This window comes from Heliconius melpomene, chromosome 21, assembly GCF_056956725.1.
Source record: "Heliconius melpomene rosina isolate 202511_hmr_F chromosome 21, ASM5695672v1, whole genome shotgun sequence".
Lineage (NCBI taxonomy): Eukaryota > Metazoa > Arthropoda > Insecta > Lepidoptera > Nymphalidae > Heliconius > Heliconius melpomene.
Genome location: NC_140409.1, coordinates 10,496,919 through 10,515,364, shown reverse-complemented (window position 1 = coordinate 10,515,364; position 18,446 = coordinate 10,496,919). Strand labels below are relative to the sequence as shown.

Below are 18,446 nucleotides of genomic sequence, written 5' to 3'. Positions count from 1 at the left end.
CTACTTATTCGCGTTGCCGGTAATAATTTAAATTTCGTCATTTAAATCGTTTCTAGCTTAAATATAGGCTATAATTAGTTGAGAAGCCTTGACTGTCTCTCCGTCGAGCGATACAAGTGCATTTTTAGTTGCCAAATCCTAGTACGTCATCGATCTGGGAACCAGTTAGTACGATGTTTTGAATACCGGTTTGAGAGTTACCGCGGGGATGCTAAAACCACGCAACTTAAACTGAACAGCATTATGTTTATTTTTAGCAAGAAATATTCATGCACTTCGTACAATCGTTCAAACGGGCGTCGAATATTCTCAATTAAAACTTAACTCGAGTATAACTCACAAATTTACGTGAAAATTATTGTTGCGATAACTACAATTACTATTTATGTATATTGTATATATATACAGACACCTATTTGTACAATACAATAGTTGAACAGACCACCTGTTCAAATTACAGTCACTCCATCCTGTTTTTAGACTGAATTTAAAATCATATTATACATTCTTCAATAGTGTAGGCTTAATTGAGTTTGCGCGTGCGCACATAAAAGACAGTTACTCGATATAAACTTTTGAATTCTGCATGTGTATATTATTTGTAATTTCTGTCACAAAGGTTTAATCGTATGTTAGTGTATTCCACGCGTAATGGCAAAATCCTCATGTCGACTACTGAATTATTCATATAATTTGGCAGATAATATGTTTTCTCTATAATGCGAGGGTTCTATATTATTCTTTCACCATTGTTCTCTAGCTATAAATACGTTTAGTTTTACTATTACATGCACATTACTATCATCCTATTTATAACTGCGATTAACAATCGTACTGAAGATCTGTTTCTATTGTTCATTTTATTATAATTATATTTTTTTTAAATAAAAAAGCAATCATTGATTAATTTTTTTAATACTTTATTTTATCAAATTACAATTTATTTAAATATTTGCCAATTTATAGATAATAAAATATCTCTCTACAAGAACTGGATGGTAGACTTAAGTTATAGTTATGCAACACGTCCACCTTCCACGTTTCCAATGGACCAATAGTACTGTTTACCTGAACCAGAACACACCGGTTATGGCTGGCTCAGTTCTTTTCAAAGTATGCGTTATCTCATACTGGCTATAAAGTAATATAATCGCTTTATATATTTCATTAATGACAGTTATAAATCAAAATTAAATCAGCTTCACGCTGTATCCCGCACAAAGTATGGTAGACAGAGGGAACCTAGTGTTAAGTCACTCCTCCGTTCAATGGAGATATTGCGTGTTGAGTAGTGAAACTCAACGCCGCGCTTTTGTCTCAATACTTTGCCTACTCTATCTCTCTCAGCACCTTATCACGTATAAGTGCGGGTCCCACTCAACTCAAATAGACTACTTATTGACCAGACGGTGTCATATGGGCAGGGTAACTAACTGTAAGGTCATTCCAGGCGAAAGCCTAACAGCCCAACATCGTCTTCTTGTCATGGACTTTAACGTCACTCCGAAGAAGAAAGTAGCCGAGAAACGTAGGCCTCGGATCAAGTGGTGGTTGCTGAATGGACCGATGCAGACCGACTTCCTGGCAGAGGTGAAAAGTCATAATCTTTCGACTAACACCGAGACTGCTCAGGACGCTTGGGATCGGGCTCAGTCGGCAATCATTGCGGCAGGCAGGCGAGTTCTTGGTGTTTCTAGGGGAGGACGTGTCATCGACAAGGAGACATGGTGGTGGAATGACGAGGTCCAGGAGGCGACTCGTGAAAAGAAGGCTGCCTTTAAGAAGTGGCAGGAATCCAACTCTCCTGAAGACAGACTGGAGTACACAGTAGCTAAACGTGCCAGTAAAAGAGCTGTAGCCAGAGCCCGCAGTGAGAGTTTGTCACCATTGTATGATAAACTTGAAACTGTGGAGGGGCAGAAGCTCATTTACAAACTGGCACGTTCCCGGGATAAAGTGACGCAGGATATTGCAAAATGTCTTTGCGTCAGAGATTCCCAGGGCACGCTGCTCTGTAATCATGACTCTGTGAAGGAGAGATGGAGAAGCTACTTCCAGGAGTTGCTGAATACTCAGCACCCATGCAGTCTTCATCACGACCCACCGCCCAACCTCGGACTTATTGCCCCAATAACCCTTGACGAAACACGTAATTGCCTTCGACGCATGAAGAACGGAAAAGCGGTGGGACCTGACGACATCCCGATCGAAGCGTGGAAATCGTTGGGCTCTCTTGGTGTGCTCATGCTTACTGACCTTTTTAACCATATCTTGAACACTGGTAAGATGCCGCATCAGTGGCGGCTTAGCTTTATTACCCCTATTTACAAGGGAAGGGGCAGTGTTCAAGATTGTGGTAGTTATAGGGGCATTAAGCTTATGAGTCATACCATGAAGCTCTTCGAGCGCATGATCGACCTCAGGCTCCGCCGAGAGTGTACTGTCTCTGAGTCTCAATATGGATTTCAGCCAGGATCGGGCACCATGGACGCCATTTTCGCCCTCAGAACTTTGATGGAGGCATACAGGGAAAAAAGGAGAGCTCTGCACGTGGCTTTTTTAGATCTGCAGAAGGCCTTTGACTGTGTGCCTCGTCAGTGTATCTGGTGGGCATTGCGATCCAAAGGGATCCCTGAGGCCTATATTGAGATTATCAGAGGCATGTACCACGATTCCGCTTCTATGGTTAGGACTGCTGTTGGCGACACTAGACCCTTCCCGATTACAGTGGGGGTTCACCAGGGCTCGGCTCTTAGTCCGTTCTTGTTCAATGTAGTGCTTGATACTGTCTCGGCTCACATCCAGGACCAGCCTCCATGGCTGATGATGTATGCCGACGACATAGCACTCATTGCCGAGAACCGACTGACGCTGGAGCGTAAAGTGAACCTCTGGAAGGGTACGCTTGAGAACGGCGGTCTTAAACTAAATGTGTCGAAGACAGAGTACATGGCCTGCGGGAGCCGGGACTCGAGTACCATCCTTATAGGTCCTGAGCCAGCCGTTAAGTCGGAGAAGTTCAGGTACCTTGGATCCGTTATGCACGAGTCTGGAGGCATCGACCACGATGTCCATGGCCGGATAAGCGCTGCCTGGGCCAAATGGCGGGAGGTCACTGGTGTGGTCTGCGACCGCAGAATACCGCCCAAGCTCAAGGGGCTGATATACAAGAGCATCATCCGACCGGTTCTTTTATACGGCAGCGAATGTTGGCCAGCACTATCTCGGCACACTCTGGAGCTTCACGTCACGGAAATGAAGATGCTGAGGTGGATGTGTGGCGTAACGCGGTCTGACCGCATACGCAACACATTCATTCGAGGTAGTCTTGGGGTCCGTGACGTAGCGGATAAGCTCCAAGAGCGTCGCTTGAGATGGTTTGGCCACGTTACGCGCCGGCCTAAGAACTATGTCGGACGCAAGTGCCTTGCTATACTAGTTCCTGGGGCGCGACCTCCCGGACGCCCAAGGAAGCGCTGGTTGGATGTCGTGATGCAGGACATGAGAGCCAATGGTCTAACCACCGAGGATGCAAAAGATCGTGCAAAGTGGAGTAGGGTAAGTAGGAAGGCAGACCCTGGTAATAGCCGGGATTAATGCCAGGAAGAAGAAGACTTTGCCTACTCTATCGGCGAAAAGAAAATATATATTAAAGTATATATTTCATAAAAATCAAAGATTGTTATAACTTTCATATAAGATATCCGACTGGACCTTAAATTCTTCGGAAAATAATAATATAAAATATTGTCTATTGTTTCGTAAATATAAATACCACCTCAAGTATAAAGCCCTCGGCGTGCTATAAAGATAACTTGTCACTAGCTTAAATAAATGTAAGTAACGCTAACCTATGTTTATGAAGTTCTAATTTATGAAATCGTAGTATATATTATATTATACTAGCGGCCCGCCCGTGGCTTCGCCTGCGTGAACTACGTTACGTCCTATAAGTGACGTCCATGCAAAATTTGAGACTCCTGGCATCTGTAGTAACGAGGTTTCATACAAACTTTCAACCTCCAAAAATAACCCTTTAGAAGTCGAATATTGCAAATTCCCGTCTTAGCGAGTACCTACGTCCTATAAATAACTCTTTTGCAAAATTTCAGATTCCTAGCACTTGTAGTTTCTGAGATTTCGTAATGAGTGAGTGACCTTTCGATTTTATATATATAGATGAAATATTTAAAAAACTTGTGGGGTTAGATTCCCTTCGAGGAAATAAAACGCAATGCCTCCTGAATTCAGTGGAAAGCCAGGAACAGATTATCTGAATAAGTATGCCAACCCTGCTGAGTGTGTGATACAGCGTGAAAATAAATAAAAACAAAAACAATTACTTTAAAACTCTGCAGGAAAACCACATACATGTGTTGAAGTTAGTCATAAAATTGATTAAATTAAATAAATTCACAATACAAAAAGTTGACCAAAATTTTTCAATTATAAATTATAAAAATAATATCTGTGGGAAATATAATATCTTTTTAAACTATTTCTAAGTAAAGAGAGATCGATATTATTATTCGACAATTTTTATCAGTATTATTTTAGGTTTTTGGCCTACCAATCAACTTAAACTTAAAATTATTAATATATATATATATATAATATAATTAAACTAATTTTTTCTTCATTTAAATAGTTATATAGAAAAATATTAGTGAAGTTAGACTAAACTATTATTATTCATATAAGGATTGAATATGACCCACAGATTGAAATATAAGATGTGTTGTAATGTGCATGCGTACCTTGGAGAGTAAATCTCTTATTTTTATGACTTCCACTTGGCAACTTAGCGGCTAAAGGACAATTGGTCATTGTTTATTTTAAGCAAATAAAAACAGACTTAACGTACTTTTATTAAATTAGTAAATCAATTTTACATTTTTAAATATAAATTATTTTAAAAAAATACATTTAAAAAATATAAAAAAACCACTCTTCCGAGGGCGGGACAAGGGTCCAAGCCATCGGTGGCTAGGGCTCCAGAGAGAGGAACCTCCGCACAATACGCAAATTATTATTAACATTTGAGATTCTCTATTTTTAGGGAAATAAAATATGCTTCACACGTATGAAAAGCAGAGGAAACCTAGTGTTAAACACTCCGTTCCGTATTTTTTAACGCGCTTTGTCTCGAGACCAGAGCGAAAATATAATGTTAATTTAAATTTCATTTCCTCGAGTAGGGATCGAACCCACAACCACTTGCGTTTACAGTTACACACTTGTGCCCCTGTGGCACTACTAGCCTCAGAGATATAAATTTAATATAAAAAATAATGATAAATAATAGCCAAATAAATCAAAGTTAAGAAATAAAACATATTAATATTTTAAGCCCCCAAATAAACAGTAATTACACAGATTGCTATTAGAATACGGGATGCACGTAATGATTGCGGCACTCAATTATGTTTCTTATGTTCGACACGGACACAACGGACTCTAAGGTCAAAGTAGAATGCCAGGACGAAGGACAGGTGGCAATAGCAACCAACTGGTGTCACTATTTTGTTTAGATTCAATGAGGAAAAATTGAAGAGTTAATTACGGTACGTACAAGATAATGGCCAATTAATATCATGCACGTATAATTTTCCATTTTTTTTTATATGTATAAGACCATTGTTTAGTTTTTGCCGTGGACGTTGGAAATTCTCAAATATAAATACACAGAATGGATACGGTAAAGAAATGTTTTTTTTTTAAAATCAAAAACTACTCAACACGCAATGCCTCCAGAATTCAGTGGAAAGCGGGGAACGGAGTGTCTTAACACAACACTAGGTTCCCTCTGTCTACCCTGCTGTGTGCGGGATACAGCGTGAAGCTGATTTAATGTTTTTTTTTTATTATACAATTTTATCCAACCTTTATTATGTAGAAAGTAAATAGTACTTATATAAGATGAATAAAATAGACTAGATGAATTTTAAAAACTACTTATATAAATTACTTTAAATACTAATAATAAAATGTTAGATAATATATAAGGGGTAAAAGGTTAAAAATTATCTTTAGTCTTAATTCGATTAACTTACAAAATTGTTTAAAACTTATTTGGAAATATATAAAAAAACAATTTAAAAATTTAATTAAAAATAAAATCACTCAAATGTGCGATTCAACCAATTCGAGCCAAAAAAGATAGCTAACAGTAAAATTATAATTGTTATAGTAGCAAGTGAAATAAATAATTTCTCCAAATTGGGAAACTTTGTATTATTTTAATCACGTTCATTATAATTTGTAATGTACATGGCTTGTAATGACCTGATCAAACATGTTTAAATCAAATTGTAAAAGTAATATTTTCGGATGTAATTAGTCTATATATATAAAATCGAAAGGTCACTCACTCATCACAAAATCTCAGAAACTATAAGTGCTAGGAATCTCAAATTTTACATAGGAGTCACTTACAGTACGTAGGTGCTCGCTAAGACGGGAATTTGCAATATTCGACTTCTAAGGGGTTGTTTTTGGGGTCGAAAGTTTGTATGAAACTTCGTTACTACAAATGCTAGGAGTCTCAAATTTTGCATAGACGTCACTAGGATGTAGTCATGGAGACAGAAATGAATAATAATATAATTCACGCGGGTGAAACCGCGAGCGGGCCGCTAGTATTTTATATTTTTTTCCGGTGTTGTCTAGGGCATTGAGTGTTGAGAGACGGCACTCAATGCCGCGCTTTGCGTTATACAAAATTTAATATGAATATATTAAATATTTCATTTTCTCTAGTGCATCTTAAAACCACAACCTGACGCGTATACAGAGGTACACTTGAGCCTTTGTGCCGCGACTTCCCTGCTATAAAATATATACTTTATTTCAATTAACTTAGATTTTTATTAATTTGAAGTAAATTAATTATCTGTAAATATTAAACAAAATTTACAATTCATTTATTAATATTAAACGATACAAAGTGATACACGAATAAGAATCGAATGCGAATAAAAAGTTGCGAAACGTTAATAATGTCGAAGGAAGTTTTTGCTTCTGAGACAAATTGACCATATTCTCGTCAAAATACGATTAATATTTCATTATAGATGTTCAAATTAGTTTAAAATTATTTAAATATTGCATCGTATTTGGTACTATCGACATAATATTATATAAATCATTGTAAAATATGTTCCTATTAAAATACTCGTAGATGAAGTGATAAGTTGCGGTCACACTATTAGTAACTTGAATTAACTTTTGATCACTCACATAATTATTATGTATAAAACAAAACCGTATATTGACAGGAAAGTATTTAACAATACTACAACAGAGTCGAACTGTTGCCTATAATCTTAGTGAACCTGGTAGGTAGTTGCGAAATTACTTTTATCGTCGGCAAGAATCCGTTGAGCACGTTCTGCAGATAGATATTTAAAATATAATAATTTATAAAGACATAAATATTGTATTGGTGATTCTTAATTAAATATGTATTAGATAAAATAATTTACTCGGTCGCTGTTGGTGATAGGCCCTCGAGTTTGATGACAGTCTAACTAATATCGTGTCTTTGTTTTTCCAGTCATTTATATTTGTTTGTTTATCATTATTCGTTATCAGAACTCGTATGTTTAAATTCATTAGCCAAATAACTGTACAGATGTAAAAAATATATTATAAAAAAATTAAATAAATAAACAATTGCAAATAATTCGTATAGACGTCGCTTATCGACAAGTGGCGCTCGTCTCGAATGTTGAATGTTTTACATTATTACCCAACAAGTAAACCGAGCTATAGGTGGTATAATGGTTTTTGTATTTCATACCTGTCGTAAGTGAATAACATACGAACAAAAGAATCAAACATACGTGTCGAATCGAGAGCTGCTTCTCACTGTGACATCGATATGGGATTTAAATATGAGATACAAAATTTAGTCAGAAAAATATTTCGCCCCGACCATATTTACAAATACCGCCAGAGCTGTTAACCTTAGCACGAAGGGAAGGGCCGAGAACGCCAACGCATATCTGCAAAGTTTTCAAAATCGCTGTGCTGAATTGGAAAAAAAAATTACTTACCCTGATATAAATTGAGACAGGTCCGAAAGTTGTTCCTTTGGCGTTTAATTCCGGTAATCACGTATACGATCACGAAGAGAGAAAGGGTAACACTCGCGTGTGGTCGAGCGGTGGCGAGCAGCGGGAATGTGCCGTGTTAGCGCTCGCGGCTCGTGGTAGCAACTGAAGGCCGCGCGGCGGGGGGCCACTTTATGTGCGCGAGCGCACCCCGCATCGCCCTCGCTCTGGTGGATCTTCGCGAAAACCTGCTGCGGTTGTTTTCAGATACATTCTTTGTTTTCTTTTTTTTATTTGGTTTTTTTAACGTCCAACCCCTAGATAATTTAGTAGGAATGTTTTACTGTACTTTATACTTTATATAAAATTTGTTTTTTGTAAATATAAATATGCAAAATAATTAAAAGTAAACTTTCCAAGTTTATTTTATTCTTACTTTTGAATGTTTGACAATTTGGAGCTTATTTAGATATCACAAAAAAACTTATATAGAATAGTTTCCTCGGGTTCCCCTTGAATGAACCTTAAAAATATGGTACCTAAGTATATTATGTACGATATATTCTTAATATGTCTAAAAATTGCTACGAATTTATTTCCCTTAATGCCAAAAAAGCATATCACAATTAAAATTTATTAAGTGTAGTGTCCTTTTCAATGTTTCTTAAATGTAATAGACGTGACACGGTCTAGGTCACAATTCAAACCTAATTTTAGTATTTAATAGTATTCACAAGGATCAAATTTATCATCACATAAAATGTTTTGTATTCAAAACTTCGAAATAATTTAAATATATTTAATTATAAAAATATATAAAATTTAATAATTTTAGGTACACCTACTGAATCTAGATAAATTACATACTGACTAACTATTTTGACCAGACTGCGTGACACAAAGGAGGGTAATGTGTTTATAAATCTATGTATTATATTGTATCTTGCTGTCAATGTAGTAGTTGCTCAGTATTGTTATGTTAAAGTTCTAAGCTTGGCTTTATATTTTTCTTTTATTTTTTTTTATGGCTGCTTCAAAAATCTATTTTTCTAGAGATATACACAATCAAATATTCACATTTACGTTTATACTTGGCGTGTAGAAATAATCAAGATTCTAAGTAAACGCAATCAAAAGATACGAACGTTTTATTCATCGTGTTTGCTGCATTTCGTCTAAAATTCGCCGTGCAATCATTTACATTACAAATAAAGGATAAAATCTGAAAAGTGGAAAATTATATGTTTTTTATAGAAATAAAATAATTAAAACACAAATTTCATAGAAAATGAGTGCATACGCCTAAAGAAACGGCAAACTTAAATTGGTCAACTTTATTTGCCGCCTAATCAAAACCTATAGAGTATTTCTCGTAGAGTTACTATTATGAGATTTGACAAGTTGCGGCACAAATAAAGGGAAATTTCCAAAAAGTAATAATTTATATTTATGTTACAGATAAAAAAAACTATTACAAACTTATAATTGTAGTTCTTTTTTTACAAATTAAATGTATACGCCCACAAACGTAAGTTTGTCAACTTTCATAAAGTTTTACTTTTTCGTTGACCTACAATCCTAAATTTGGAACCCTCGGAGGGCATGGAACCCGACTCGCACTTGGCCGGTTTTTATGTCTGTAATTGAAATGCAGTTATTAAAGACAATAATGTTAATCAATATTTTGTAGTGGTTTTGAGTTAATTAAAAAATAGTCAACTTCCAACATAGAGTTTAGAAGACGACGGTTTTAAGCTCCTAGACGCGCTGGAGAGAAACCAGTGAAGGTACCGTACAGTGACCGACTACAGAAAGAGAGAGATCTTTAAGAAATAATAAAACAAAGAATTTCCTACATAAATACGTTTATTTCTGTGAAATGTATGAAGTGAACCTTATTAAAACATGGGCAGTAGTTTATCGTATGTACTAATCTTCGCCTAGCCATTACGTTGGTAGTTGACGATTTTATAATAACATCTTAATGCAACCATAATGCTATGTTATCTTACTAGCTTTTTACCCCGAACGTCGTTTTTTTATAATTTACGCCAATTAATAAATTCGTTCCATTTTATAATATTTAATTTTTTACCTGTTATTTCATAATCCCAGTTCAATCCAGTTTTATTCAAGGCTGGTGAATAGACCTATGTTTTGTTATCTAGCACAAAAAGCTTTTTAAATATTCATAAATTATATATTTGAATTATATATATTTGGAGTGTCTAACTAAATTGAGGATAAGTATAAAAGAACTTGTTCTATTGAAATGTGTGTTCTGCGAAATAGTTAAATTTGTCTTCACCATCCGTTATAATGAAGATATGGTTAATTATTATAAAGTTAATTGAAATTGCTTTACAAAAAGGATGAAATGATTAAATAAAAATATATAATACACATACATTAAACACGAACTATTGATAAATATCAAGAAAACAACAATAATTATATACGTCAGAAAAACATATTCAAATATGAGCAGTAAATTAGTATTACAACATTATACAAATATTATACACATGTATTGTTTGCATTACTTTCGCAGATAAGTAAGAATCTTTTTTTATGCTGCGAAATGCATTTTATGCAGACGTTTTGTTTTGTAGTTTTTACCGCAGAAGATTTCTCCCCTTTTTACTCCCTCTTAGCCACAGCGGTCTAAGACCCACCCTCTTCCTCTTTATCCTCGGCGACGATTGTCAATGAGTCTGGGTTTGGGCGGTATTTAGATATTGTTGCCTCGTCCCTAATAACGCGAGCTTTAGCACGCCCTCTGGTTATCAAAGCTTTAATCGGCGCCAGATTTCAGCGTCAATTTCCACTACTTCCGCTGGAGCCGCTTTTCCTTTTTCTTCGATGCGTTATTCAATTCTTCCAAGCGTTTTTCGATACCGGCAACGAGTATGGTTTAAAGTTCCCACTGAGCTGATTATGATGCACTTCTTACCTGAATCGAGGGCCAAGCGTTGAAACCGCCTGGGGCGACTTTTCCTGGTCCTGCACGTCCTTCTGTGGGACAGGAGCTCTCTAGGATCTAGGATCTAAGTTTCTCACTCATTGCACTTTTTTTAGGAGCGCGTGGCGCCAGTGCAATGATATATACTTAAGATAAAAAAGGCCTTCTCCTCCTCGCCGTATAACATTTTGCACCGCATGCTCCGGAGCTCCGGGTTCCGAAGCGGACTTTAAAACTCTCACGTTAGTTTCATTCCTAGAGTTTAATTTTTTCCCTTCTATAAAGCGAGCGTGTACACAAAGTTCAGGTTATTCGACTTTGCCTGAAATAATGAAGTAAGAACCTGAAATAACCTTATGTAAGTCAGAATAACTTTTAAAATATATATTTTTATACATATGTATATATTTATCTTAATGTCATTTTAATATATAATAAATTTTATGCCATTTTAGAATATTTATACACATATTTGGCAATGTTTTATTTAGAGTTGTTGTTTTCTTTTTATGGAATGTTAAGTGAAGAGGGTAGGGAGTTTAGTATTCTCCAAATATCTGTACCCTTACAAATTACATACCTAGAGGTTCATGTCTAGTTCTAAGCCTAATTTAAGAAGTCCTAATAATTTGAAATAATTTTGAAATTGCTGAAAAAAGGTATGCATGGGCCACGTGTCTGTACTGCTTAAATAAAAAATATAGATATAAAAAAGACATACATAAAAATGTACATAACTCTGCAAATTTTGATTAAAAGCTTGAAGAGCTGCATTTTAAAGATAATAATAAAAAAGATCCCAATTATCACTTTACAGGCTTCTGGAAAAGTACAATTAATTTCTTGATGACTAACTCTAAAACGGAGACAAAACAAATTAGTCACTACCTATTATTGTCACAAATTGTTCAGAGACATGTCCTTATCTTCCAGTTTTCATTGTTGCGCCATCATTATTTTTAGAAATATCAATTACAAGTAAGTGCATATCAACATACCTGTATCCCACATGTTTACTTTTTATTTATAAAAAAAAATAGTAAGCAATAATTTTTATTTTGAGTTTCAGACAGTAAATAAAGACGACATAGAAATTATTAGAGAAAATATGTATATAAAAAGGTTTAGTACAGGTAATTATCCTAGTATAGTCCGCGAAACGTAAGCTGAGCTTTGCATAGTGTATATTGTTCATATATAGTGTAGATGGGACGTCGGCCTATGAATCCCTTGCTTAGCCTAAACTTTTTTATATCTATATGGTATTCTTAAGTTTTTTTATTTCAGCTTCACGCTATATCCCGCACACAGCAGGATAGGCAGTGCAGGGGTAGTGTTAAGACACTCCGTTTACCACTTTCTGCTGAGTTCTGGAGGCACAAATGAAATTAAATTTAAAGATTTAAGTGTTTTATTATAATAATAAAATAAAATGAATCACCTTCACGCTGTATCACGCTGTATATAACTTAATTCTAAATAAGCAAATTATATATTTTATATAATCATGAATATTGAAATAAAATTATGCAATATGTACTATTAAACAATAACCTTGTTCCTTGTATTGTCACATAATTACTTATGGGAGTAGCTGAAATGTGTGTTTCAAAATTCAACTAGTAATTACTTTAGTATAAGTGTACACTTCCTATACATGCTGAATAAAAGACTAATTATAGTTTATAATTATGAAAAGAAGGGGCGTATTTCAGTATAGATAAGATTATAAAACGTCGTTTGATTATGTCACAATACATTAGTATGTATTCAATCTGAAAAACAATATTAACAACTATAGACATGTTTTTTTATATAAGAAACAGTTTTTCGAAATTGTGCGAGCTATTCTAAAAGAGTAATATAGAATACTAACGGCCCGCCCGCGGTTTCGCCCGCGTGAACTATGTTATTAATTTCTGTCTCCATGACTACGTCCTAGTGACGTCTATGCAATATTTGAGACTCCTATCATTTTTAGTAACGAAGTTTCATACACACTTTTGACCCCAAAAACAACCCCTTAGAAATCGAATATTGCAAATTCCCGTCTTAGCGAGCACCTACGTCCTATAAGTAACTCCTATGCAAAATTTGAGATTCCTAGTACTTGTAGTTTCTGAGATTTCGTGATGAGTGAGTGACCTTTCGATTTTATATACATAGAAGATTATGCTGATAAAGTTTTACTCATAATAAGGCATTATAAAAGTATATGGATTTTTAGCCGGCTAATATCCTAGAGACTATTATACGAGGCCGCCGTGGCGCAGGGCACAAGTGTGCTACTATAAATACGACGGTAATAGGTTCGTATCCCACTCGGCAGAATGTAATATTTCATATTTTCATTTCCTCCATCTGGTAACGAGTTAAAGCGCAGCGTTCAGTTCCGCCAATCAACACGAGCAATGCCTCTAGTACTCGGTGGAAACGTTTCATTTGGGAACAAAAGTATTCTAAAACTGGTACCTTTTAAAATATCCATTATATAGATATGTGAAAGGTGATTTTTATCTATACAAAATGTACAACGTATGTAACGTGTTAATTGCATACGGAATAATATGTTATTGTTTAAAATTGTTTTAAAAGATATTTTCTTTATTTTTTGTGACACTAAAAACATAAAATATCCTTTTTTTGTAGTTTGAAAAATATAAAATATACGAAACTTTTTTTATGTTTATAGGAGATAGATAGATAAACAATTCATGGTTGCTGTCATACATGTCTATTGCGTAGCTTTAACACTTTCATTGAAATATTTATTTAAATGTATATTTCTATTTCTTAGCTCTAGTGTCCGGTGTGATGGTTGAATTCTGCCACTCTATACGCAATGCCTACAGAATTCGGCGGAAAGTTGGAAACGGAATGTCTCAACACTATTCCTGCCTACCCTGCTGTGTGCAGGATAAAACGTAAAGCTGATAAAAAACAGCTTCTGCAGCGCATGCCAGTCGAGTTCTCTTTAAAAATTTTTTTATTATTATTCCACTCTACATACAGGTCTTAGCGTAATGTAAATGCCTATAACTATAGCCTATAGCTTCCTCGATAAATGAGCTATCTAAATCTAGCACAAAAACATTTTTATGTAATCGAACCGGCAGTTCCAAACGAACTCTTCCACTTTATAATAGTATAGGTACTCTTAAAAGACAAACAAAATAAACGTGAGTAAATCATACACATCACTATAACAAAAAAATATTTCAGCAATTGAAAGTTTTAATTTTAACTTAACGCGAATTTTCCTAAATGAAATCTTAATTATATACATTGTTTTATTTGCCTACTTGGCCTATATTTGTATATCGTCTTTAATATTATGTACCGTACTATCATTTTCGTCTCAGTAACAGATTACCTTTAAAAAATAATAACGCCCTCTAATTGAAGTGTAAATTCAATTCTCTTAGTGCAGAAATTAGAAGTTAGAAGTGAGTGTTAGAAATTAGAAGTGGGTTTTTAAGCGATCGCTTAGAATTACCTACGATGTCTCAAAAACTATAATTTATGTATTAATAAGTATTATTTGTACATAATTTTATTAAACAATTTTTGTCTGACTTTTCGTAGTGCATTTTTTTACCAAAATTCAGCTCTGTGTATTTTTTTTTTCTCCAAAAAAGTTTGTTTTGACCGAATTATTAAATGTTTTTTAAAGTATAATTTCGTGGCGCTATGAAACATTGCCTGACTGTGAATTCGATAGTTGTTGGTTCAATATCCACCTGAGAGAATAAATTATTTTCATTTTTTCACTTTGGTTAAGCAAAACGCGTAAAGTTTTCAGGCGGAAAACACAGAGCGTAACGTCTTAACACTACATTCTTTTTTCTTTTTCTGCAAAAGTTGTAAGGCATTTTTAGTTTTTAATATAATCTATATTATATAAAAGGTACATATATAAATGCAGGTATACACAATAATTGTATAACATAAATATATAAATGTAATCAATCATTAACTTTAAATTTCGTAGGTCTAGGATTATGTAAAGACATAACATGATTGTTCCTAACATTGTATTGCGGAACGTTTACAGCCCATTTACAAGGCAATAAAACATTATCAGCAAAGCAGTTATAAACCAAGCGACATGAGTGTATAGTTGTAACTAAATACGCGCATAAGCATTAAATAAGCTATTGTAATTTATATAATATTTTACATTTATTATTTTCAGGCCAAATATCAATCAATTGATTGATATAATGTGTGTACAGATATGGCGATGTCTAAAAGGCATAACAATGTTCTTCCTGTTGTCCAAAATCCTATTTCGATAGTTCAATTTACCGGTATAAATACTTCCTTATTTCTTTTATTTAAAAGTCAATTTTGTAGAAACAAAATAATGTAGGTAATGTTTTTAGGATTTGGTAAAAAAATATACATTTTGAAAAGAGTCTAATTCAAGTTAAGCATTCTTCGACATTATACTTTTTTTTACTTTTACTTTTTTCCTCATATGCATGATAAGCAGAGACAATCTAGCGTTAAGACTCAACCTCCCAATTCAGGATCCAGTCCTATAGGAGAGATAAAATCAAATTTCATCCATATCTTTTATAATTACGATTTAGCCTATTTTGCCGGAGTAACTCTCCAAAACAGTTTGATCATTTTTAAACTTGCGACAAATATATAATACCGCAAAAAATTACATTGAAATTATATCTAGATATTAGATAGCTAAAACGAAACTCATGTTATAAAATAAGATAATCAAAAATATATATAAAAACTATTAAAAGAAATTTTAAGTTTAATTTTGGGATTTTAATTAATAAATTAAAGTAATAAATCTATTTCTGTACACTTTTTTTTTAAATTCTCAAAATAATATCTATCGTTATGAGTACAGTTGAGAAAACAATATTATATTTATTAGAATAAGTAAATAATTATTTGAGAGTAGCACAAGCGTATGACTGTAAACACAACGGCTGTGGGTTTGATTCCTACTCGGGGGAATGAATTATTGTTTATTAATATTTTTATTTCTTCACTCTGGTAACAAGGGAAAGCGCGACATTGATTAAATTTGACGGAAATGGTATATGCGGGATACTGCGTGAAACTGAAAAAAAGTGAATATTTTTAAATGAACATAATTCACTTGTTAAGCAAATATCTAAAAAGTATAGTGCGCACAACACGCAAATGGCACTCAGAAACTGCACGATTTCCGCATATTTGTGGATCGCTCTCGCGGCTGGATTGTATTGAATAATAACTAGATAGGCTTTATGTTCACGCTTTTATAAAAATGTAGTCCTTGCTTATTATGTAAATTATCTTTGTGGTAGATTACTACTGAGAATTATAGCAATGACAATCAATATTTTCTAGACAAGTATAAATATAAATTATTTTCTGCATAAACCTAACAAATAGGAAAATGTTTATATTTATCTGGAATTTAAAGTGAAGTGAGCACGTATCACCAAAGTGCTATACATGAAATATTACAACCATCGTGGTATACACAGTTGTACTCAAAGGTTTCAATTTTGGCCTCTGGGGAATGAAATATTTAATGTTTTCATTTCCTCATTCTGGTAACCGAACAAAGCGAAGCGTCTTAACACTAGGTTCCCTCAGCCTACCTTTCCATGCATTCGCTTGGTCGCTCGCATCTATAACAACTTTATAACTTACTTTTTCATCAGCCAAATATAATAATTATTAAATTACATAATAAATACTTAATCTATACATACCTACAACTTAATAGAGTATAGTGTGTATAAGAATCTAGTTACAGTAAACTTCTTATAATAGAAATGAAATTTATTTATAAACATAGTAAGTATCTATATTTCAGTAAATTGTAGCAAGATATTGTATTCTTTTATATATGGAAATGTTTATCTGGACTGCTACGGTTTTACATCAGGGGTGTCAGTTCAAATTCAATTATTATTTAAGTCATTCCCAGCCCTAATAGCTGTACGAACAGACGACGACGAAAATTTTAAAATAAATAATGATTTAATTTAAATTCTTAAAAGCAAATATAACCTTATAGTAAAAGTTCAGTACAAACTAGAATGACATTACCTTGCAAATATAACGTAGCAATCAAACGTGATCATTAATTACCTATATAGATGCACTTATATACGTAGATCTCGATTCTTTTGTCGGTTATGATGTCGACAACGATGAATTAGTTGAATATTGTATATGGATGCATAATTGATTCGACTTTAATCATATTTTACAGTTATGTTTTTTATGGAAATATGGTGTTGATGTACTAAAATTGAATTTAAGGGCATTTATCATCGTGAAATTATAAGAACTAGAGACATTTTCACGCGTGGCCATAGCAAAATGTATGATTTATTTTATTCATTTAAAGTATTTCTATGAATTATTATTGATATGATGATAATCATTAGTATTATTTTATTTATAAGCATTCTCTATATTTTAGAGAAAACTGAGGGAACCTAGTATTAGGACCATTTGTTCCCCACTTCCCGCTAAATTAAACATTTCTGTGCTCGAGTGAGAATCGAACCTGTCGCGCTTACTCACACGCTTGTGGCCCTGCGCCACAAGTCGCCTCGTATTTTTATTTTTTTTATTAATTAAGTATTATTTATTATTATCGATTTCTCCATTTCCGTTACATATTTTTATGTTTCTATTACCAAAATCTAGTTTCACATGGCTTTAGTTTATATAATTAATATTACTTGTGTTCTTTGTAAATAAAAAAAACAAATTATATTTTAATCGTAATTAGTTATTCACACGGCTTGCTATACACGATTCTTACCTTATATTATAACATAGTAACATAATAAGGTTCGTCCTCTCAGAAATTTCGCAACAACGTGATGTCCCATAAAATACACATACAGGGTGGAAGCACTGCAAATAGGGTACTATTTGCAAACCATACCAAAAGAAATTATTGAAGATACCTCAACAGTTTAGACATAGGATTTTTTTTTATTTCACGATATTTATCCGTACCTGTATTTCGTCTGACGCCAATAACGTAGACACTACTACAAAGGTTAAACAACTTTGAACTTTATCGCCAATACCTACGACACGATTTCGGCATGAGGCGTTTTATTTTATAACGATATTTTTATTATTTACTAGCGGCCTGCCAGCGGCTTCGCCCGCTTGAAGTACATAATTATTCTTCATTTAATAAACAGAATTGTAAAGTGGATGTCAATGACTAATTTAATTTAGTCGTTCAGAAACAGCTGTAATGATTGCATATTACAAAAAATACTCAAATCGAATCAAATAATCCAATATCGAAATCAAATTCAAAACAATTAAATGAATCGAATATCGAATCGAAATTATTTAATTGAGAACCTCCTCCTTGTTTTAAAAGTCGGTTAAAAATAAAGATTTATCACAAAGTAATTTATTATAAGTAT

The 18,446-nt window shown here is 33.9% G+C and overlaps 1 protein-coding gene across 2 annotated transcripts in view; it reads right to left on the bottom strand.

Moving 5' to 3' along the window:
* LOC146527233 (UNC93-like protein) overlaps positions 1–8,229 on the bottom strand; it is a 71,206-nt gene extending 62,977 nt beyond the window's left edge. For both annotated transcript variants that reach the window (XM_085206757.1, XM_085206756.1), the window contains exon 1: positions 8,058–8,229. The gene's annotated coding sequence lies outside the window, so the exon portion shown is untranslated. The remainder of the gene's footprint in view (positions 1–8,057) is intronic.
* Between the last annotated feature and the right edge of the window lie 10,217 nt (positions 8,230–18,446).